This window comes from Sceloporus occidentalis, unplaced genomic scaffold, assembly GCF_023333645.1.
Source record: "Sceloporus occidentalis isolate IW3139 unplaced genomic scaffold, rSceOcc1.0.p SCAF_301, whole genome shotgun sequence".
Classification (NCBI taxonomy): Eukaryota; Metazoa; Chordata; class Lepidosauria; order Squamata; family Phrynosomatidae; genus Sceloporus; species Sceloporus occidentalis.
The window spans coordinates 133290-157425 of record NW_028317281.1 but is presented as its reverse complement, the minus strand read 5'-3'; the positions used below and the strand labels follow the sequence as shown (position 1 = coordinate 157425).

General features: G+C 45.9%; 1 protein-coding gene across 1 annotated transcript in view; it reads right to left on the bottom strand.

Annotated features, from left to right (window-relative positions):
• Positions 1–24136, bottom strand: part of LOC149275033 (adenylate cyclase type 1-like) — a gene marked incomplete at its 5' end in the record, with an annotated part of 677365 nt that overhangs the window by 520811 nt on the left and 132418 nt on the right. The gene's annotated exons all lie outside the window — the stretch shown is intronic.

Here is a 24136-nt window from a genome sequence, read left to right as displayed (position 1 = left end):
TATTCTTTATGTGTAGGGTGTGTGACACGCCATGGGTCCACTAGGTGTAATGAGTTGGTGAATAGGTGAATACCTTCCAAAGGGGTCAACGAGTGTAAAGTCCGTCCCGTCCTGTCCAAATTGTCATCTAGGACTGTGTTGAAGTCACCGCCTATGAGGAAGTTGGAGGAGAAAGAGAGGTTAATAAGCATTTCATAAAGGTGTACATAAAAAGAATGATTCGGGTAGTTAGGAGCATATAAATTAATAATATTAAACCTCTGGCGATGTATGGTGAGATCCAAGAGTATGTATCTGCCATTGGGATCAATAATTGTATTATGGATGCCATAAGGCAAGGATTTACTAATTAAGATTGCCACTCCCCGAGATTTAGTTTTATAAGGGGCAGAGTAGCAGGCTTCAATCCAGTAATCCTTCAATGTCGATTGGGAACCTACTTTCCAATGCGTTTCCTGGAGAAACACTATATGGGGGTTTGTACCTTCGTAGCACTGTTAGAACCTTTTTCCTTTTGACAGGGGTATTAAGTCCCGCCACGTTCCAGGATACCAATTTTAAGGGGCATTGTGTGTGAGTCTGATCAGATGGTGCAGTCATTGATATCTAGAAATGGGGGTAGAAAGAGGTCACTTAGTTGTTGAAAAGATAATGGAACAATATGCATCCCTGTGTGTCCCAGCTCACACAGGAAGTGAGGTATTGTGGACAAACCAAAAACAGGAGAAATAAAGAAAAAGCGGGTATACCCGCACACACCACGCAGGAGCAGTACAAAAATTAAACAAAACAAATGAAACCTTAAAACCGTAAGGAGCGCCATCATCGTCGGGTCTTCAGAGTACCGCAGACAAGACGTGTATACGTGTGGATATGGAACGAACAGTCCAGAGTTCATGGAGAGTTGTGTGAAGCAGATGGAGTAGGTGAAGACGTCATCGCATCCAGGTGTAGCGCCGCCTCTTGGGGTGAGTCGCAGACCCAGGTCGTATCTTGGATTGTGAAGCGAAGTCTCGCCGGGTAAAGCATGGTGAATTTTATTTGACCCTTGATCAGCCGCTTGCATATTGGAGCGAATTCGCGCCGCCTGGCCGCCACCATAGCCGAGTAATCCTGGAAAATTATTATTTTGTAGGATTCAAATCGGAGATCAGGAACTTTACGGTAAGCTGTTAGTATTTTGATTTTGTCGACAAAGTTCAGCAGCTTAATAATGACAGGTCTCGGACGGCTATTGTTTGGTGGTCTCTCAGGGCCCAAACGATGGGCACGTTCAATTTGAAGGGGTAAGCCGTTGTCTAAAGTCAGCTGCAGCACTTTCGGAAACCAGCTCTGAAGCGTCGCGAGTAGAGAGGACGGCTTGACAGATTCTGGGATACCCACAAATCTCAAATTGTTTCTTCTACTTCTGTTTTCAAGATCATCCAATTTGTCAGTGAGTGTTTTAATCTGTTGGGCCTGAGTAGATAGATCAGTTTCCATTTTGGCAATGAGGTCTTCGCTATCACTTTGTTGCTGTTCCAACGTGGTGAGTCTACTAGTGTGATCTGTTACTTCTTGCCGTATAGTGAGTAAAGTTTCTTTGAGGTCTTGGAAACGTTGGTCCAGCATCGGCATCATGACCTCAGAAACTGCCTTCACCAGTGCCAGAGCCTGAGGAGGGGTAGCGCTGTCCTCTGGGACCTCCTCAAAGAAGGCAGCCTTGGGAGAAAGAGACTGCGAGTCTTCACTTGTCGGTTGGGATGACTGCAGTTTAGTTAAACGCTTTTTTGGAGAGGATTTGCCGGGTGTTTTACCCGAAGAGTTGAGGAATTTATCCATCTTTACGTGGTCGCCGTTAGCTTTGTCACCTCTCCTTGTCTGGTTTTCTTGAACAGTGTAGTGATTATTTGCAGAAAAGAATATGTACTGTAATGGGTGAGGACACTATGACACAAAAAGAGTCAGTGGAGACACTAGAATTTGCTAGGTAAGAATATTGCCAATGAAGTATTGTAGTTGCAAGGGGAAAGTTGGAAAGCGTCATGCACGATGCGCTGTTGCTCACGGTGCTGTCAGTAAGTAAATCAGGCTTGAAATGATAATATGTAAAAACGTGGAAAATAAAACAAATACTGAGCCACACTTTGTCGTGGAAGTAAGGCTCCAATATATAATAGGTATTCAGCACAGGTGCTAGAGAGATTTGTGTAGTAAAATCCAAATATATATCATATAGTAACGGCCCAGAGCAGAGATCTTATATTTTAGGGCCAAAACGCCTAAATCGTTGCTGAATTCAATAAGCCGTCGACGTGTAAAGGGTTAATTTGAATTTTTGAGTTTGGCACTTAAAGATAATGGTGATAAAGCACAAAATTTATAGAATGAAGACTGATATGAGCCTCATGCAATGTGTTATATATCAAAACAATGGAGCCGTTAGGCAGACCGGGCCCAGTAAAACAACTTGAAAAATACGTATAATGAATTTATGACCGATAGCCCATCAATATATAGGTAAAAGCCGTTTTCCTATACAGTGGTCAGTCACTGTGGACATATATATGCTGTGGCGGTATACAGGCCTGAATGGTGTGATGATGAGCCCAGGGTCTTGTAGCGGGTGGCGGCCACGCGGCGCTCCGGGAAAACTTATAAAAAGCGATGGACGGCACTTCCTCCACCGTCTGAAGATGTACCGGTGAGCTCAGGGGATGATAGCCGATCAACCCCGGCTCCAATGTCGCCGAAACGAGGCCTCGGTGTGGCAGAAAGCTGGTCACTTGGCCGGCAAGGTAGGCCTCAACCGCCGGGCTCCCGGCCGGCAGCCCCTCGCCGTTTCCTCTCCGCACCAAAGCGTTGGTCAGATCGCAGAGAGTGTCCGCCGCCTCCCGGCACTCTCAGGGAGCGGCGATGGTGCTCGGTAAGGGTGATGCACCCCGGATTATAATAAGCACGGGGGAGCCCTGTTAATATGCTGCCTCCAGGTATGGCCGCCGACCGGAAGTCCCTTACCGTAAATTTATACATGATTTTTCCAAAATAATTCAACCCATTACTAACCTCACCTCTAAGAAACAAAGATTCCTGTGGACTGAGGCGGCTGTTACCTCCTCCGTCATCCCGTGGGTTGGGGAGCTGAGACGCAGCCCGCGCGTCCAGCCCCCTGCTCGTTCCTTCGGCGGGAACTGCCGCCAGGTCCGGTCCACGGATAGACGCGCATCCCCGCAGAGATCAATGGATCCTGACGGGGCGCGCGCCTCGACTCATAAATATTCATAAATATCTTAAATATTTAAAGCGACATTTATCTTTTTTCCCCTAATTAGGTGGGTAGGAGGATTCTGATATTGAGAGGGATATTTAAACCCTCAGTAAGCACTTCACATTTGCCTGTGCCTTATAGCCTTAAAGCCTTCACTAGCGTTCCTTGATTTGCTTGTTATTTTTGGTTCTGACTCCGGCTAGTTTTTGACCTTTGATGTTTGCTGCCTGCCCTGACCTCTGCTTGTGACCCCGACCACTCTTCTGCCGGACCCCTGAATTTATTATTTTATTTATTATTTTGTTCCTGATTATTTTGTACTTCGCTATGCTCCTGTGTCCGCTATACACTTCGGTGTTCTGTTGCTGGGCTCTCCATCTCCGCCAGCAGGCGCCTTTCCAATTTCTGCAGCGAGGATCCTCTGCCGTATTGCAAAAGTGACAGCGGCTCAGAGAGCATTCAACTATCTAAAAAATTAATGTGCCTCCGCTCCCATCCTCCAACTTCCTGTTCCCCAAAAACCCCAGCGGTAGGCGCTGTCCTCTCACAGAGACAGGATTCTGATAATCAATCCATCCTGTGGCCTTCTTCTCCAGAACACTCACTCCTGCGGAGAGAAACTACTGCATAGGTGAACGAGAGTTATTAGCCATAAAATTAGCCCTTGAAGAATGGCGACACCTCCTGGAAGGCACCCTACATCCTACCACTGTCCTGTCCTATTCATAAAAACCTTGAATATTTACGTACTGCTAGACGACTACAACTCCGCTTGGCACGATGGTCGTTATTTTTTACCAGATTCCCATTACACATCACCTACCGTCCTGGCTCCCGTAACACCAAGGCTGATGCTATGTCTCGGATGTACGAAGCAACCTCGTCAACCTCATCTGACCATGATACAATCCTCTCACCTTCTCACTTCCTGGCGGGGACCGTCTCGGTATGGGATTCGGGGCACAGACATTCTAAAAAGACTTGTCCACCTGACATCCCCGGTTTATGCTATCATAATGGCTATTATTACCATAACGACTTGATTTTCGTTCCACCAGAGGATCGCCTTCTGACTCTACAATCTTTTCATGATACACCAGCGGCGGGTCATGGAGGGGTTAAACAAACACTTGAAATTATCCAACGTTCTTTTTAGTGGCCTTTTTAGTGGCAACTTTCGTATCTTCATGTGTTACTTGTACCCGCTCCAAGAATACTCACAACAGACTGGCTGGGCTACTTCAACCTCTTCCGTTACCTGCTTAATCCCGGACTGACGTTACGATGGATTTTATTACGGATGTACCTCCATCTCATAATCAATCTACTATAATGGTAGTGGTTGACCACTTTACCAAAATGGCTCATTTTATTCCTATCAACCACCTTCCTTCCGCCCACGAGATGGCCTTTCCGTCCGAGAGATATTCCGCCTACGCGGCCTACCAACTAACATAATCTCGGACCGCGGCTCCCAGTTCACCTCTCGGTTGTCGCTATTACGCTGGACTCTAAGGGAGGTCTTCACCGCAGAAGTTCTTCTACTGTTGCTGAGAGGGGTGATCCCGGCAACAGCAGTCCAGGACTTAGATGATCCCAACAGTGGACAACCTCCCGCCAGCTGGAGATAGGCTCTGAGCAGAAGCAGCAAGGCGCAGCACGTAACAGGAACACAATGCGGGTAGTCAGACGAGCCAGGGGTCAGATTCACTAAGCGGGTAGTCAGACGAGCCAGGGGTCAGATTCACTAAGCGGGTAGTCAGACGAGCCGGGTCAATAAACCGAAGTCACAGGCGAAGGTACCAAATCGTAGAGCAAAAGGAGTGTCAGGCAAGCCAAAGGTCAAAACACGATAAGGGATAGCAAGAGCAGAATTTCACAAACTGTAAAGACCACAACAGGGTGCCTGTGAGGCACAACCGGCTTTTTAAATCTGGCGCCATATCACAAGCCCCTCCCCGACAACAACCAAAACCACGCCCCCCGGCCGTCCATCAATTCCCCAGTAGCACGCAATGTGCCCGAGAGGCAGACCGACGACCGGAGGACAGGTAAGAACTTAAGCTCTGGGAACTGCTGTTCCCTGAGCTGGTTCTCCCCTTCCTGGGACGATGATCCGGGGAACGGACCAATTCCAATGTTCAACGATCACTCTCTACGGCCTTTCATCCACAGAGCAGTGGGCAGACAGAACGTATGAATCAGACACTTGAACAATACTTACGCTGCTTCACTACATATCTACAGGATGATTGGGATAGCTACTTACCTTTGGCTGAATTTGCCTACAATAATCATCTCCACCAATCAATTAATACGTCTCCCTTCTACGCCAACTATGGTTATCACCCCATCATGCTCCCAGGTTGCCTGGTTTCGTGTGAAGTACCGTCAGTTTCTGAACACATTAGTAAACTGATTTCTACCTACAATATGTTGCGAGAGACACTCAGAAGGACCCAACTAAGACACAAGTTTTTTGCTGATCGTCACCGTTCTGATGCTCCCACGTTTAAACCTGGCAACAAGGTTTGGCTATCGACTAAACATCTTCGGCTGGATTGCCCCACCAAGAAATTGAGCCCAAAATTCATAGGACCCTTTCCTATTTCCCGTTTCCACTTACCTAGCACCATGACTATTCACCCAGTATTCCGCGTTTCCCTCCTTAAACCATGGATCGCCAACCCTTATCCTGGTCGGTGCCCTAATCCTCCGGCTCCCGTCCTAGTTAATGACGTCGAAGAATATGAGGTTGAAAACATACCGGATTTTCGGCGTCACAGGGGTTGTGTACAATACCTCATTTGCTGGAAAGGCTACGGTCCGGAGGAAGATTCATGGGAACCCGCCAGGGACATTCATGCTCCAGAGTTAATATCAGACTTCCACCACCGCCATCCTGGTCACTCCGGTCTCGCTACAGTCGGAAGGCCTCCCCTCAGAGGGGCTACTGTTAGGGTCCATGGCGAGGCAGAGAGAATCCTCGCCGCAGCAACTCACCTGAGTACCCGCCGATAGCGGGTACTAGCTCCCACGCCGCCTCAACCTCTGTCCTCCAAGAATCAGCAACTGTGTCTAGGCGGGCGTGCGCGCCCCCTCCTGCTTTTTCTAGCTTCTTGCAAGACGTAGCCTGGGAACGCACGCAGGGAGGTGGGGCGACATCTAGTGGAGGATTTAAAAACTGGCACTGAGCTTCTCCCTGATTCTGACTCCTGGTATTGACCCTTGGCTTTGTACTTCATTGATCCTGTCTTCTCCTAACCGGACCTTTGGCTTGTATTCAGACTTCCCTGCTCTCTCCCGCCCTGACCTTCGGACTGTTTCTGGTTTTACCTTATCTTCTAAACCTTCCCGCAGTCATGGAAGATAGTCTGCATACTGGGTTCCTCACCTCTTTCCTATCAGCTTGACAGCTGTCAGGACTTAAAAGGCCTTGCGAGTAAGCCTATTGGTCGCCTGCATGGGCCTTCTCTGGCGTCAACCAATCACGCAGACATCCACTGGCTGCCCCACTCGACACCAGGGAGTCTGGAGCATGGGGGACAAGTCTAGGGATGCATCAGTAAATTGAGGGGGGCATATAGGGGGTATAAGGCATATCAGGGGGCCAGAGTGGTAAATAGGGGGTATAAGGCATATCGCCGGCAGAGTAGCATGCTGTGGGCCAGATGTGCATAACTGGGGGTGCAAAATAAAATAAAAACAAGAAATGTCTTTTTCCAATCTGCACCTGTAACGTTCCTGGTTACCTGCTTTGTGTCCTTCCAAGTGGATTCCATGCTTTGTGTCCTTCCAAGTGGATTTCCTGCTTTGTGTCCTTCTAAGTGAATTCCCTGCTTTGTGTCCTTCCAAGTGGATTCCCTGCTTTGTGTCCTTCCAAGTGGATTCCCTGCTTTGTGTCCTTCCAATTGGATTCACTCCTTTGTGTCCTTCCAAGTGGATTCCATGCTTTGTGTCCTTCCAAGTGGATTCCCTGCTTTGTGTCCTTCTAAGTGAATTCCCTGCTTTGTGTCCTTCCAAGTGGATTCCCTGCTTTGTGTCCTTCCAAGTGGATTCCCTGCTTTGTGTCCTTCCAATTGGATTCACTCCTTTGTGTCCTTCCAAGTGGATTCCCTGCTTTGTGTCCTTCCAAGCAGGCTGTGTGCCTTTTGTACCCTTCCAAGCAGGCTGTGTGCCTTTCGTACCCTTCCAAGCGGGCTGTGTGCCTTTCGTACCCTTCCAAGCGGGCTCTCTGCCTTTCGTACCCTTCCAAGCGGGCTCTCTGCCTTTCGTACCCTTCCAAGTGGGCTCTCTGCCTTTCGTACCCTTCCAAGCGGACTCTCTGCCTTTCATAGTAACATAGTTCATAAGGTTGAAAAAAGACCAAAGTCCATCAAGTTCAACCTATATACATATTGTGTCCCTACTGTGTTGATCCAGAGGAAGGCAAAAAAACCCTTATGAAGCAGATGCCAATTGCCCCATACCAGGGGGAAAATTCCTTCCCGACTCCAAATATGGCAATCAGAATAAATCCCTGGATCAACGTTCTGTCCCTATTAATCTAATATCCATAACTTGTAATATTATTGCTTTCAAGAAACACGTCCAAGCTCCTTTTGAACTCTTTTATTGAGTTTACCATTACCACTTCCTCTGGCAGAGAGTTCCATAATCTCACCGCTCTTACTGTAAAGAACCCCCGTCTGTGCTGGTGTAGAAACCTTCTTTCCTCCAACCGTAGAGGATGTCCCCTTGTTATAGATACAGTCCTGGGTATAAATAGGTCCTGGGAGTGATCTCTGTACTGTCCCCTTATATATTTATACATAGTTATTAAATCCCCCCTAAACCGTCTTTTTTCCAAACTAAATAACCCTAATTCTGATAATCTTTCTGGGTACTGTAGTCCTCCCATTCCCCTTATTACTCTGGTTGCCCGTCTTTGAACCCTCTCCAGCTCCACTATATCTTTCTTGTACACTGGTGCCCAGTACTGTACACAGTATTCCATGTGTGGTCTGACTAGTGACTTGTACAGTGGTAGAATTATTTCCTTGTCGTGGGCATCTATGCCCCTTTTGATGCACCCCATGATTTTATTTGCCTTAGCAGCAGCTGCCTGACACTGGTCACTACAGGTAAATTTACTGTTAACTAAAACTCCTAAGTCCTTTTCCATGTCAGTCGTCCCCAGTGTTTTCCCATTTAATACATATTCCCAGCCTGGATTTTTCTTCCCCATGTGCATAACCTTACATTTATCTGTGTTGAACCTCATCTGCCACATCCCAGCCCAAGCCTCCAACCTATGCAGATCCATTTGTAATCGTGCACTGTCCTCTATTGTGTTAACCACGTTACAGAGCTTAGTATCGTCTGCAAAGATTGATACTTTACTATACAATCCCTCTACAAGGTCATTAATAAATATATTAAAAAGAATAGGACCCAAAACTGACCCCTGTGGTACCCCACTAGCAACAGTAACCCACTCAGAGTATGTACCATTAATAACCACCCTCTTTTTCCTATCACTGAGCCAGTTACTTACCCACATACACACATTCTCCCCCAGCCCAAGCATTCTCATTTTATGTAGCAGCCTTTTATGTGGCACCGTATCAAATGCTTTGGAAAAATCAAGATATACGACATCCAGCGATTCACCCCGATCCAGTCTTGAGCTCACCTCCTCATAAAACCTCCTCAGGTTAGTTTGACAGGACCGATCCCTTGTAAACCCATGCTGATATGGAGTCATACACTTATTTTCATTGAGATACTCCAAAATAGCATCTCTTAGGAAACCCTCAAACAGTTTACACACAACAGAAGTTAAACTAACAGGCCTATAATTCCCCGGGTCACTTTTTGTCCCCTTTTTGAATATTGGCACAACATTTGCTATGCGCCAGTCCTGGGGAACAGACCCTGTCACTATAGAGTCCTTGAATATTAGAAATAGGGGTCTGTCTATTACATTACTTAACTCCCTTAGAACGCGGGGGTGAATGCCATCTGGACCTGGTGATTTGTCTATTTTGATTTTTTTTAGGCAGCACTGCACTTCTTCCAGAAACCCTGGAGTCATAGGCGTAAGGGGAACATGACCCTGCCAGCACTACAGGACGGTGCACATGGTATTAGGGCAGGAAAGGGTTAACTCAGCAAGGGTTAGCACGAGGTGAGAATGCACAGGGAACGTGGGGGAAGTCACAAGGAACGTGACTGTAGGGGGAAGGGGACAGGGCTATAAAGCCCCTCTAAGCACACGTGCAAGGGGCAATTACTGAACACCACAGGAGCAGTTTCCCGCCCGCCCTCCCTCTTTTTGTCTTTTGCTTTGTGTTTTTGTGTTGGCTTTGTGTGTTTTTTCTTTCCCCCTTTCCCTCTTTCTTTTTGCAGGATCCGTTTTCTTTGCTGTGGCGGAGGAGTTCCCTGGAGAAGTTTGAATGATAATGGGAGTGGCAAGTTGATGGTTTTGGTTAGAGGTTAGAGTTAATGCCCTCCCTGTACAGGATTAAACAAAGCGTTAAGGTGGAGCTCCCCTATCCGACCCGCGGTCGCTTGGGTGATTGTGGTATCCGGCGGAAGGGGTAGTGTGAAGCCATTGTTTGGTGTTTAGGTTGGGAACCCTCAGCTGTTTGTACACAGGTGTACAGAAGACTGTATAGTATTTATACAGAAGTTATTATTAAAGTGTTTTATAATAATTTATAAGATGTTAAATAAAGTTATGTCGAGACATTTGTTAAATAAATGTCTCGGCCTTTTCTAAATCCAATCCTGCTGGTGTCTGTCTCTTATTTCGGGTTTGAGAAATGGGGAACCTCCTGGGTATGGGCAGTGCAAGGGTCATGGGTTAGACAGGCGACATGTACTGGGGCAGTTATCTCATCCTGCTGTATATTACCTGGCATTTCATTTTCCTCTGTGAATACAGCAGAGAAGAATATATTTAATAGATTAGCTTTTTCCTGATCCCCGTCTATAACTTCTCCCTCATTACTTTTTAAGGGGCCAACGCTTTCATTTTTAACCTTTTTACTATTTATTAGACTTGGGCACCAGGGGGCTCTTCGTGTTCGTCTTCGTGCTCGTCTTCGGGGAAAAAAAAATCTTCGTATTCCGCGAATATTCGCCCGTTCCTGTCTTCTCTTCGGGCGAATATTCGCGGACATTCTTCGTGCTCGTTTAATCTTCGTTTTCCTCCTGGTTGCCTAGCAGGGGTTAATACGGGGTTAATAACACATCACAGCAGCAGCAGCTGCCGTGAAGGTACGTGTGTGCAGCTCTATTGGTCGTTTCGGCAGGGGGCTGGTCTGGCATCAACGAGTGAATTGCAGAACTGCAGAATGCACTTCATTCGTTGATGGCAGGCGAGCCCCCTGCCGAAAACGACCAATAGAGTTGCACACACATACCGAGGTGTACTGTCCATAGATGTTTAATAAAAGAATAGGGAATATTTTACATTTTTAAATTGATTTTGGACCACTTTACATGCCTAACATTTGCTACCTATTTACAATGGCATACTTTGCAACAACCCAACTTACTTATTGGACAGGACTGGAAAATAGCAGGACTGTCCACCAAAATCTTGGGTGTGTTGGCAGGTATGCTGATGGAAAAATGTTGGACAAGAACTAAAAAATAGCTTAGGGTTAATGTACGGTTATGTTTAAGATTAGTAGCAGTGCACTGGTTTGGTTAAAGATGGATTATGTCTAAATAATAATAATTAAATTTTAATGTTTTTTTTTAAAAAAAAATAGGGGTTTATTTAAATGTATTTTAAAGTTAGATTTATTATTTAGTACTTGATTATATTTATTAAATGTTTATAGTAGCGTTACCTACCGAGCTATAACTACCTATGTGTATTTGCATTTTGCATACCTAGTTTAGCTAAATTAGATGGGACAGGACTGGAAAAAAGCAGGACTGTCCCTGAAAAAGTTGGGTCTGTTGGCAGGTATGTGGATGGAAAAATGTTATAGGGTGAAGTGTGAGTTATAGTGTTAATGTAATGCTATTAGTGAGTGAAGGCCAGGGCAAATAACAAGGAAAAGGTCCTTGTGTTTTGTGCATTGTAAGTGTGTGTGTATGTGTGTTATGTGTGATGTCACTGTGTGTTATATGTGTTATATGTGTTATTGTGTGTGTTATGTTTGGTTGGTTGTGTATCAGAAGGAAAATAATGAAATGGAAAAGGAAATGGGAAAGGCAAATGAGTGGGCAATTGGCGACCCGCTCACCTGTTTCACCCCAGGGCAAAGCACCCAAACACTGTCAGTCTTAGACGTTTGGCAGCAGACTTCCAGAGCTCAGACACAAGGCCCTAGCGTAAGCTGGCCACTCCGGCGGAGGTAGCAGGCGTTGCCACACCGCAGACAGAGGCAGCCAGGGGGGAGAAACTGCCCTTACAATTAGGGACATTTTGGGCATGACTCTAGCCAGGAAGCGAACTGGCAGAGAAGAGATGCTGGCACCACCACCACCACCACCACCACCAGCAGCATTGAAAAATTGGAAAGGCGAATGAGAGGGCAATTGGCGACCCGCTCACCTGTTTCACCCCAGGGCAAAGCACCCAAACACTGTCAGTCTTAGACGTTTGGCAGCAGACTTCCAGAGCTCAGACACAAGGCCCTAGCGTAAGCTGGCCACTCCGGCGGAGGTAGCAGGCGTTGCCACACCGCAGACAGAGGCAGCCAGGGGGGAGAAACTGCCCTTACAATTAGGGACATTTGAGGCATGACACTAGCCAGGAAGCGAACTGGCAGAGAAGAGATGCTGGCACCACCACCAGCAGCAGCATTGAAAAGGCGAATGAGTGGGCAATTGGCGACCCACTCACCTGTTTCACCCCAGGGCAAAGCACCCAAACACTGTCAGTCTTAGACGTTTGGCAGCAGACTTCCAGAGCTCAGACACAAGGCCCTAGCGTAAGCTGGCCACTCCGGCGGAGGTAGCAGGCGTTGCCACACCGCAAACAGAGGCAGCCAGGGGGGAGAAACTGCCCTTACCATTAGGGACATTTTGGGCATGACTCTAGCCAGGAAGCGAACTGGCAGAGAAGAGATGCTGGCACCACCACCAGCAGCAGCATTGAAAAGGCGAATGAGTGGGCAATTGGCGACCCACTCACCTGTTTCACCCCAGGGCAAAGCACCCAAACACTGTCAGTCTTAGACGTTTGGCAGCAGACTTCCAGAGCTCAGACACAAGGCCCTAGCGTAAGCTGGCCACTCCGGCGGAGGTAGCAGGCGTTGCCACACCGCAGACAGAGGCAGCCAGGGGGGAGAAACTGCCCTTACAATTAGGGACATTTTGGGCATGACTCTAGCCAGGAAGCGAACTGGCAGAGAAGAGATGCTGGCACCACCACCACCACCACCACCACCACCAGCAGCATTGAAAAATTGGAAAGGCGAATGAGAGGGCAATTGGCGACCCGCTCACCTGTTTCACCCCAGGGCAAAGCACCCAAACACTGTCAGTCTTAGACGTTTGGCAGCAGACTTCCAGAGCTCAGACACAAGGCCCTAGCGTAAGCTGGCCACTCCGGCGGAGGTAGCAGGCGTTGCCACACCGCAGACAGAGGCAGCCAGGGAGGAGAAACTGCCCTTACAATTAGGGACATTTTGGGCATGACTCTAGCCAGGAAGCGAACTGGCAGAGAAGAGATGCTGGCACCACCACCACCACCACCACCACCACCACCAGCAGCATTGAAAAATTGGAAAGGCGAATGAGAGGGCAATTGGCGACCCGCTCACCTGTTTCACCCCAGGGCAAAGCACCCAAACACTGTCAGTCTTAGACGTTTGGCAGCAGACTTCCAGAGCTCAGACACAAGGCCCTAGCGTAAGCTGGCCACTCCGGCGGAGGTAGCAGGCGTTGCCACACCGCAAACAGACGCAGCCAGAGGGGAGAAACTGCCCTTACCACTAGGGACATTTTGGGCATGACTCTAGCCAGGAAGCGAACTGGCAGAGAAGAGATGCTGGCACCACCACCACCACCAGCAGCAGCATTGAAAAATGGGAAAGGCGAATGAGTGGGCAATTGGCGACCCACTCACCTGTTTCACCCCAGGGCAAAGCACCCAAACACTGTCAGTCTTAAACGTTTGGCAGCAGACTTCCAGAGCTCAGACACAAGGCCCTAGCGTAAGCTGGCCACTCCGGCGGAGGTAGCAGGCGTTGCCACACCGCAGACAGAGGCAGCCAGGGGGGAGAAACTGCCCTTACCATTAGGGACATTTGATTCATGACACTAGCCAGGAAGCGAACTGGCATCGAAGAGACACTGGCACCACCACCAGCAGCAGCAGCAGCAGAATTGGGAAAGGCGAATGAGTGGGCAATTGGCGACCCACTCACCTGTTTCACCCCAGGGCAAAGCATCCAAAAACTGTCAGTCCTTGGCGTTTGGGAGCGGACTTCCAGAACTCAGACACAAGGCCCTAGCGTAAGCTGGCTACACCGGCGGAGGTAGCAGGCGTTGCCACACCGCAACAAGTGCAACCAGGGGGGAGAAACTACCCTTACCATCAGGGACATTCGAGGCATGACACTAGCCAGGAAGCGAACTGGCATTGAAGAGAGACACTGGCACCACCACCAGCAGCAGCAGAATTGGGAAAGGCGAATGAGTGGGCAATTGACGACCCGCTCACCTGTTTCACCCCAGGGCAAAGCATCCAAGCACTGTCAGTCCTTGGCGTTTGGGAGCAGACCTACAGAACTCAGACACAAGGCCCTAGCATAAGCTAGCTACACCGGCGGAGGTAGCAGGCGTTGCCACACCGCAGCAAGTGCAACCAGGGGGGAGAAACTACCCTTTCCATTAGGGACATCTGAGGCATGATTTCAGCCAGGAAGCGAACTGGCAAAAGATACTGGCACCACCACCAGCAGCAGCGTTGGAAACGGAAAAAGGTGAATGAGTGGGCAATTGACGACCCACTCACCTGTTTCACCCCAGGGCAAAGCATCCAAAGACTGTCAGTCCTAGGCGTTTGGGAGCGGACTTACAGAGCTCAGACACTAGGCCCTAGCGTAAATTGGCTACACCAGCGGAGGTAGCAGGCATTGCCACACCGCAGCAAGTGCAACCAGGGGGAGAAACTACCTTAAACATTAGAGAGAAAAAATTTAACTTTCCAAGCTAAGAGCTGGGTAACCCAATTTGGGCAGATTGAATTTAAGAAAGGCAATCTGCTCCATCAGATGAGGTGCCATGCGTGAGCGCTGTGGACTCAGTATGTTTCCAGTCATAGAAAACACGCGCTCACTTTGAACAGTGGTTGGCGGACATGATAGAAGCTGCTGCGCAACCCATGAGAGTGCAGGCCACACACTCTTCTTTTCATCCCAGTAGCTAAGAGGATCAACATTAGGAGCAGAAGGAACTTCACAGAGGTAAAGTTTGACCATTTCAGCAGCACTACTCTCCTTTCTGCTGCTAGCTCTGTCAGATGGTCCAACTATACTGCCAAGTGCCTCTTCCCAAAACGCAGCTGCTCCACTCAGCTGTGTTGTGCTGCTTGTGGCACTGCTGCTGATGCTGCTGCTAGGGGTAGCAGACCACATCATCTCTTCCTCCTCCTGCACCTCACCCTCCTCGGACAGCATTCCCATTTTACGCTGCCAGTCACGCACCTTGTTGACCAATTGCTCCCGGTAGCTACTGAGAACATTGAATTTCAAAGCTAGCTTTCCCTTAATTCTTGGATCACAAAGGCACGCTAGCATCATTTCGGGACTCTCTTCCATTCGCTTGCGAAGGTGTACTTTTAGCAGATCCTTCAGCTTCCTGACTATGGCTGCTACGTCAGGATGTAGAGTGCCACCTTGAACAGCCTCACGGTTTCCAAGGAACACATCCATCTTGCTGCCTAGATGGGAGAACACTGGGATTACCTGGGCCAGACTGGCAGTGTTTGAGCTTAAATTTTCTGTGGCATCCCTGAATGGTTTAAGGACTGCCACTAGCTGGGCGATCACTGTCCAATCCTCCCTATTCAATGGAGAGGTAATCCCAATATTGTGCTCTGAGGCAAGATTATGGATTGCCCTCTGCTGCTCCAAAATCCTCTCTAGCATGTCTAACGTGGAGTTCCACCGTGTACTGACATCCTGACGTAGGCAGTGTACGGGAAGACCTGACCTCTCTTGCTCTTCCCTCAAAAGTTGGCTAGCCTTAACACTATGGTGAAAGTGCCCAGCGATCTTTCTGCAGCGGGACAGAACTACTGCTGCCACATTAGTTCCTTCTGACATTGCTGCCTTCACTACAAGATGGATGATGTGGGCTGCACAGCGCACACCAACAATATGACCATCTCGCAGCGCTTTCACCATATTGGCACCTCCGTCAGTTACCACAAAACCAACTTCAACATTGGTGCCCGCCTCTGCTCCCACCCAAAGGCTAAACATTTTCCTAATCGCATGCAGAATATTTTGGGAAGTGTGCTTTTCATCCATCACTTCTGCATGGAGAAGGAATGATCGGTAGCCTGCTGCAGCAACTTCCTTAGACACACCGGGCTGCCACCAGTGTGCTGTCAAAGAAAGAAAGGCATGCTGGGCGCTAGGTGCACTCCACAAATCTGTAGTGAAATGAACACACTGACCAGCAGCCTTGGAAAGCTCCTCTTTCACTGCTGCAACACAGGACCGATACAGCGAGGGGACAATGTTCCTGCTGAAAGTGGAACGTGACGGAACTGTGTATTGTGGAGCCACAGCCGCCATCAATTGTTTGAAAGGCTCCCCTTCAATCATGGAGAAGGATGCCCCTCCAACAGCAATGAACTGACCAATAAGTCGCGTTACTTTATTGGCCTGCTGTTTGGGCATCGTTCTCTTGGAGTGGAATGCCCCAAATTCTTCCAGGGTGGGCTGGGCATGCAGTGCTCCAACCTGCCTTGGTCTCTGGCTGCCAGCACTAGTTGCTGCTGCTGCTGCTGCTGCTATTGGCTCAGAAGAAGAAGCTGTTGGGGTTTTTCCACGGCCACCAGCTATGCTGCCTGCACTAAGTTTTACCTCTGCATCTTTCCCCAATAGCACAGCGTTGTGTTGAGTGCTGAGGTGATGCTTCATGCTAGCACTGGTAAAATGGCCAGACACTTTCCCTCTGCTTATTAGCTTCCCACAATGTTTGCACTTTCCATAGCGCCCTTCTTCAACATTTTCAAAGTGCTCCCAAATTGGGGCGCGCATAGCCTTGGAGTGTGCCTTGGGTGCTGCTCTTACTGCTCGGGGTGGATGAACAGAGGCAGAACTAGTGGTGGTGGGACTGGTGGTAACAGTACTGGCCATAGTGGGACTGCTAATTGCTTTAGATTTGCTAGGTTTTGCTGCTGCTGCTGGTGGTGGTGATGGTGATGATCGTAGCGGAGAAGGTGGAGGCTCAGGGGAAAATTGTGCACTAGTCATTTGGACACTGCTCCCTGAGGAATCTGATTCCTGACCACTCATCTCCTCTACTTCCTCTGGCTCATAGTCTAGCTCTTCATTAGCCAGATCGAATGGAATTCCTGCTAGGCTGGAGCTAAGACTGATATCGTCGTGAGACTCGTGACTAGTAGTAGTGCGAGCAGGAAGAATAGACTCTGCACTTGGCCTCTCAGTCTCAGGCTCCTCTGCTACCTCGCTAGGTGGAGTTCCACTATGTGTAGCCCTCTCTCTAACTGTCTTTACAAAAATTTTGTAAGGACTTGGTGGCTTGCTAGAGGTACTAGGAGGACATGGCGTGGCGGTACCAGTGGGAACAGTAGGCGCAGCACTAGTGGTGGTAGAGGCGGGGGTGGTGGTGGTGGTGGTTTTCCCTACAAAGGAATGAGATCGCTTTGGTTTGGGACCCCTCTGAGTCTTGCTGCTAATTTGGCTCTGCTTGGTACCTTGCATGCTGCTGGTGGATGGGGAAGATGCTGCTTGGGGCAAAAGGCACTTCTTTTTAGTCACTGGGCTGGTACTACTTGTGCTACCCTTTAACTTTGAACGTGCTTCTGGTGCTTTAGGCTTTCCGTAAAAAACCATAGAGCTTGTGGGCCTAGCCGCACTACTACTGCCTGCTTTTGGTGCCTTTCCTTTACTTGATGATCCTTCAAGCAATGCTTCCCCAAATGATAAGCGAGAGCTTGGCCTACTTGGCCGACTAGACTGACGCAAAGGCTGCATCTTAGAGCTGGTGGTGGTGCTGGTGGTGGTGCTGGTGGTGGTGGTGGTGGTGGTAGATGGAGCTTGTCCCTCCTTAGTCCCAAAAGGAGGATCCATTTCAAATTTTGTGTTGTGTGTGTAGTGTAGTGTAGTGTAGTGTAGTGTAGTGTTTAAAAAACTATAAAAAAAAAAATAAAAAAATAAAAATAAAAAAAAGGAAAAACGAATTAAAGACAAAAAAATTAGAGGAAGTTCTCTTCAGTGCTACTGCTTAAAAAGTAAAACTATGCACTACTGCACTGTGCTGTGTGCAATCTGCCAAAATCCTAAAGTTATTGAAATTATTAACTCAAGATTAACTATTTAATAACTAGCAGTATTTTATTTTTAATTTGAATTTACACGGGCCTAAGAGCTTAGCCTACCACTATGCTAGCCTAAAGCTATATTTCCTTACTATAAGTCTACCTCTAGGCAGACGCTCTCAAACCCACTAAGCTAAAGTGAGGTTAAATCAGATTCAGTATATGATTTATTAATTAATATTAAGTTATATAATATTAATAGATTAGAACTAATTTACTTATATATTATGTATTATAGATAGAAGAATATAGATTATGAATTAGAATTTAGAATTAGAATTACTTATATTATAGATTATGAATTAGAATATTATTATTTATAATATATTATAGATTAAGATTAAAGAAGATTAGAATTATTTTAGTACTACAGCTAGTAGCTTGAAGCTTTGCTTAGTACAGCTCGTCACAGTCAATTTTTCTTGAAAAGAATTAGAAATAAAATAAAATGTCACAGCAAAACAGTTATCTTCACTGCTTGCTGCACTCACTAGCCCAACAAGTTCACTTCACTGATGGACTGAGGTGAGCAAAACACTAAGGGTACTTTTAATAAAATTGAAATAAAATGTAAAATAAATGAGAAAATCTTTGCAAAACAGTTAACGTCACTGCTTGCTGATCAAAAAAAAACACAGCACTTATGCGGCTGCACTCACTAGCCCAACAAGTTCACTTCACTGATGGACTGAGGTGAGCAAAACAAATGAAATAAAATGAAAGATTAATTAAGAAAAATTGACTTGGTCTCTTACTGTTGCTAAAACAAAGCACAAACTATAGAGCTGCAGCACCAGTACTAATAAGATTAGCTGAACTATACGCTAGTAGTAATTAATTAATATTATTACTTTTATTTATAGCTAATTTAATTAACTATTAAGATAAGAAAGAATTAGAGAATTATTGATATTACTGATTTTAGATTAGACACTAGTAGATGTTCTGAATGTCTACAGTACACTCTACACTAGTATACTATTACTAACTATAACTGACAAATATATATATAATTTTATAATGAATTCAATTATTAATTATATTAATTAATATTACTGATTTTAAATTAGACACTAGTAGATGAATGTCTACAGTACACTCTACACTAGTATACTATAGTATATATATATATGACTGACAAATATATATATATATATAATATTATAATGAACTATTAAATTATAGATTCTATTAAATTGTAATTTATAAATTCTATTTAATTTATTTAAGCAGGACAGGCAATAGGCACTAGTGCCAGCCCAGGGCAAGGGCACCCCAGTGCCACTGAGGCACTGGGTGCACTGTCAACTCAACAGCACTTACACTAAAGTTGATGACAAATTAATTTTAAAAAAATTAAATTAATCAAATTATTATTATTAAATATATTAATTAAGTAGCACTGAAGTGAGGATGAAGTACACAGTGAGAAATGGCAGGCTAAGGCTTACCAGTCTCACACAGAACAGAACAATCTCTCTCTGTAACGCTCGGATGCAGCACAGCAGTGTTGCCAAAGCAGTCACAGCGAAAAATGAATGGATCTCTCAGGCAAGCTCTGGTCTTATAAAGGCGCCTTCAGAATTCAAAAAACAGCAGCACAGGCATTGGACGAGACCCTTAGCGTTACGTCACAAGAGTGAGCTGATTGGACAGACGAGGATCAGCTCACTCCTGTTTGAAATTTTGGCGGTTGCGCGGCAAAAACGAAGACGATCACGAAGAATCTTCGAATCTTCGTGATTGTGAGTCTTCGTCTTCGCCTACGGTTTGCCGGCACTGTATTCTGTTCTACGTTCCTTCGGAACGAACAAAAAAACGGCCTCTTCGTGCTCGTTTTCATGTTCGCCCGAAGACGAATGCACAAGTCTACTATTTATATAGTTAAAGAACATTTTGGGGTTTGTCTTACTCTCTTTGGCAATGAGTCTTTCTGTCTCCACTTTTGCTGCTTTTATCTGATTTTTACATATTTAATTTTTTTCCCGATAGCTTTTTAGTGCTTCCTCAATGCCTTCCTGTTTTAGTAGCTTAAATGCCTTTTTTTGCCATTTATTACCCCCTTTACATTTTTATTTATCCACATTGGTTTTCTCTTGTTCCTGACTCTTTTATTCCCATACGGTATGTACCTTTCACAGTGAGAATTTAAGATATCCTTAAAAATCTCCCATTGAGTGTCTGTACTCTTGTTTTTGAGGACATTTTCCCAATTTACAGTGTTAAGGGCTTCTCTTAGTTGATCAAACTTTGCCTTCCTAAAGTTCATAGTTCTTGTGGCTCCTCTAAGAGTTCCCTTATTGAAGGACAAGTTATAATGTATCATATTGTGATCACTATTTCCTAGATGCCCCCTGACCTGCACATTAGTTACTCTGTCAGGTCTGTCAGGTCTTTCGTGCCCTTCCAAGCAGTCTCTCTGCCTTTAGTGCCCTTCCAAGCGGGCTCTCTGCCTTTAGTGCCCTTCCAAGCGGGCTCTCTGCCTTTAGTGCCCTTCCAAGTGGGCTCTCTGCCTTTAGTGCCCTTCCAAGCGGGCTCTCTGCCTTTAGTGCCCTTCCAAGTGGGCTCCCTGCCAAAAGACTTATTACCGGTATTTATTTTGCCATATGTCCGGTTTCTTGCTTAGACTGTATTACCCTTATTTATTTGTCCTGTTACATACATAAAATACATTGCATTACCTGGATTTCCGCTTGTGGTGTCTTTGTTTGCATAATCATGCACTGTGGGTTACGGACCGAACCCCAAGTATCGCCTGCACATGGGCTCCTACCCGACCTGATCACCCGAGACAGTTTTTATTACATATGATAAATAGTTCACGTGTGAATTAATATTTACTAATAAAACTTTTTTCTTATAGGGTAGTCTTATTTTCAGGCTTTTTTGTTTTTTTCTAAATTAATATTCAAATTTTGGGGGTCGTCTTATAATCAAGCAAATACGGTATTATCTAAACGAATAGAAAAAAGAACACACATTACTTATATATTGAATACTGGCTAGCATTATTGGAGAGAGGAATCCTGGAAATGGTTCAGCTTTGTTTTGTTATTTTGAGTGTATAAGCGAGGCATGTCGGATGTGTGGCGTTGGGTCGTTTAGGTATGATGAGGGCTTCTATCGGGTGGGTCCAGAAGAATATTGCTCTGAGGCTAAAAGTAACGACCCCAATGCGGGGTACGAATCATTCCTTTCGTACCAACACAGGGTTTCATAAGGAGGGCATTGCCAACAAAAAGGGGTTTCGCTGGCAATTCAATGAGGGAAACTGCCTCTGGCTCAGGATTACATCCTTTCACCAGGTGCTTCAAAAAAGCCAAAAGAGCTAAACCAGGTACTGCAGGTCAAGGGCCCATTCCCAGTGAGGGTGGAAGAGATGGTGCTGTGGCTCCATAGGTATAGGCGACAGCTGTTTGCTTGAAGGTTTTGGTTTTGGTTTCAGGATTCCTTGTAATAGTGAGGTGAAGGGTTTTATTGCTAAAAATTTAAAGTCAGCCTTTCAGCACCCACAGGTGGTGACTGACAAGATCAAAAAGGAAGTGGAGTTGGGTCATATAGTTGGCCCTTTTGATGATTTCCCTATTGATGATCTGGTTGTTTCTTCTCTTGGAGCGGTGCCTAAAAGAGAGGCTGGAAAATATCGGCTGATCCATCATCTGTCTTTCCGTAAAGGAAAGTCAGTTAATAATGGAATTGACAGGCAGTTGTGTAGGGTGTCTTACGCCTCTTTTCACAATGCAGTTAAATTAGTGAGGGATGCAGGGTGTGCTTCCCTGATGGTGAAGGGGGATATAGAGGCTGCTTTTTGTCTGTTGCCAGTGGGTTGTGCTATTTCTTGTGCCCACTTCGATACATTAGTTCCTTTTTGGAATGGGTAATTCGCGAGATATCCAGCAGTTCTCTGGTGCACTATTTAAGCAATTTTTGTGTGTAGGGCCTGCCTGCTCAGGGATATGTGCAATGCTTTTAATCGCCCTACAGCAGGTGATAAGCAGATTCGGGGTGCCCTTGGCTGTGTCTCCCTGAGATTCCCGCAAAGCCACCTGGCCCTGCTTTGCACCCCTGAGAGTACCTGTGACCTGAGAGAGGTACCGGACCCTCAACTAGTAAGGACGCCGAAGGGGCTGCATACTTTCCTGGGTCCTTCCGGTGACCTAATAAATGCACTGGGTCTAGTCCCCGAAGCGATCCCTGGTTCCCCAAGTGTCCTGGGAGAAGCCGAGGTCACTGTCCCAGAGTGTTCCCCATGACCAGGTAGAGGTTCTCTGGCACATTTGATTTTTAATATGTTACCAGGAGATTACTGTGTTTTGTTTCCATTTTCTAGCAATCACTGTTAACATTGCTAATATTACTTGATTGACAACTTTTTTCTCTTTTATTGAAATCATCTCCCAGTTTTGGAGTAATAATGCTCTACGTGGTGATAAAGATATCTGGTTTTCTACAAAAGAAATTGTCTCAAAAACTATTTCCCAACCTTCAGTTATTTTGCTACATGACCACCATATATGCAGCCATGAGCTACCATTTTCTTCACATCTCCAACAGACATTTTGTATTGTGGGATTTATTTTATGGAGTCTATGCGGAACCATGTACCACCTATTAGTTATTTTAAAGAATATCTCTTGTAGATTTAAGCAATGCATATTCGTCACAACCCGACTCCAAGCTATCTTCTCCAAAAGGTATAGAGTTCATTTAAATCTTCCTCCCATTTTTCAGAGCAGATGGAGGTTTAAAATCCTCTAATTCTAAAATGAAATCAATACAAAGTTTAAGGACTTTCTTTTTAACCTGATTATCAAATATCTTTATACATTTTACCTCCTTCTCTTCTTTATTTCCAATAAATAGGGTTTGGTGTAGATAATGTTTCACCCTTATATAATTAAATATTTCCTTGACTGTATTCACAGCGTAGTGAGGGAAAATCGCTAATTCTATCATCATTCATTATATCTTCTATCCTATTAATACCTGCTTGTTTCCATTCAGTTAATTTAATATCCAAGATGTTTTTATTTAGGAGTTCTTTCTGAGCCTTCTTAATGATTAAGTCATTGATACCCATCTTTCTTTTAAGCCAGAAAGGTAAAATTGAAATCATGACTGAACCTTTTGAGTCTCTCAAATATTTTGTTAACTCCTGTTTCTCAAAATAGTTTGTTCTATTATATACAATTCACATTCTTTAGATTGAATTCATTGCATTTTATATATATGCATTATCATAGATGATTGCCAATAGTTACTCAGATTTGGAAGACCCAGTCCGCCCCGATTCTTAAGCATAAAGAGTGTTTTTTTTAAGTCGAGGATGTTTATAAAACATTAATTTAGATTGTACTTGACCAAGCCATTCTCTGGGTAGACTATCCGGGATCATTCTAAATTTATATAACCAAGCAGGAAGTTTATGATTTAATGATATTAATGCTTCCCATCCAGGATATGGGGAGGTTTTTCCAGTTTTTTCCATGGACATTTAACTGATAGAACAGGGAGACCAGTGGGATCTGCAGGGTAAGTTACAGCACCAGGAGCCTAAAAGTCTGTACGAGCGGCCAACAGAGTCGCTCGTAAGACTTTTAAAACCCCAATGCTGCAACTTACCCTGCAGATCCCACTGGTCTCCCTGTTCTATCAGTTAAATGTCCGTACGAGCGACTTTATTGGTCGTTCATACGGACATTTAACTGATAGAACAGGGAGACCAATGGCATCTGCCGGACAAGTTACGGCACCAGGAGTTTAACAGTCTGTACGAGCGACCCTATTGGTCGCCAGCAGGGGGCTCGTCTGCCATCAACCATTGGCAGACGAGCCCCCTGCTGGCGACCAATAGAGTTGCTCATACGGACATTTAAACTCCTGGCGCCAGAGCTGCTGCGGTATGCGTTAACCCCGTATTAACCCCTTAACCAGAAAAAACAAAGAAAAACCGAACGTGAAGAATGTCCACGAATATTCGCCCGAAGAGAAGACAGGAACAGGCGAATATTCGCGGAATACGAAGATTTTTTTCCCCCCGAAGACGAGCACGAAGACGAAAACGAAGAGCCCCCTGGTGCCCAGGTCTAGATGGCATAGGTGAGGCGTACAGGGTCTATGGTGGTCAGTCATGGCTTCGCTATGACGAACAGTTTAGACAGCGGATGGCATTCAAGAAGGGTTTGAGATGGGATCACAAAGATATTTCCTTGTGGCTTAGAGTTATGACACCTGGCCACAGTCAATCTCAGCCCTTTTCATCAGCGGCCGGTGACAGTTCCAGTTCTGGCTCATCGGCCGGCATGCAAAAAGGTTATTGTTGGAAATACAATGAGGGGTTGTGTAAGTGGGGATCCGTGTGC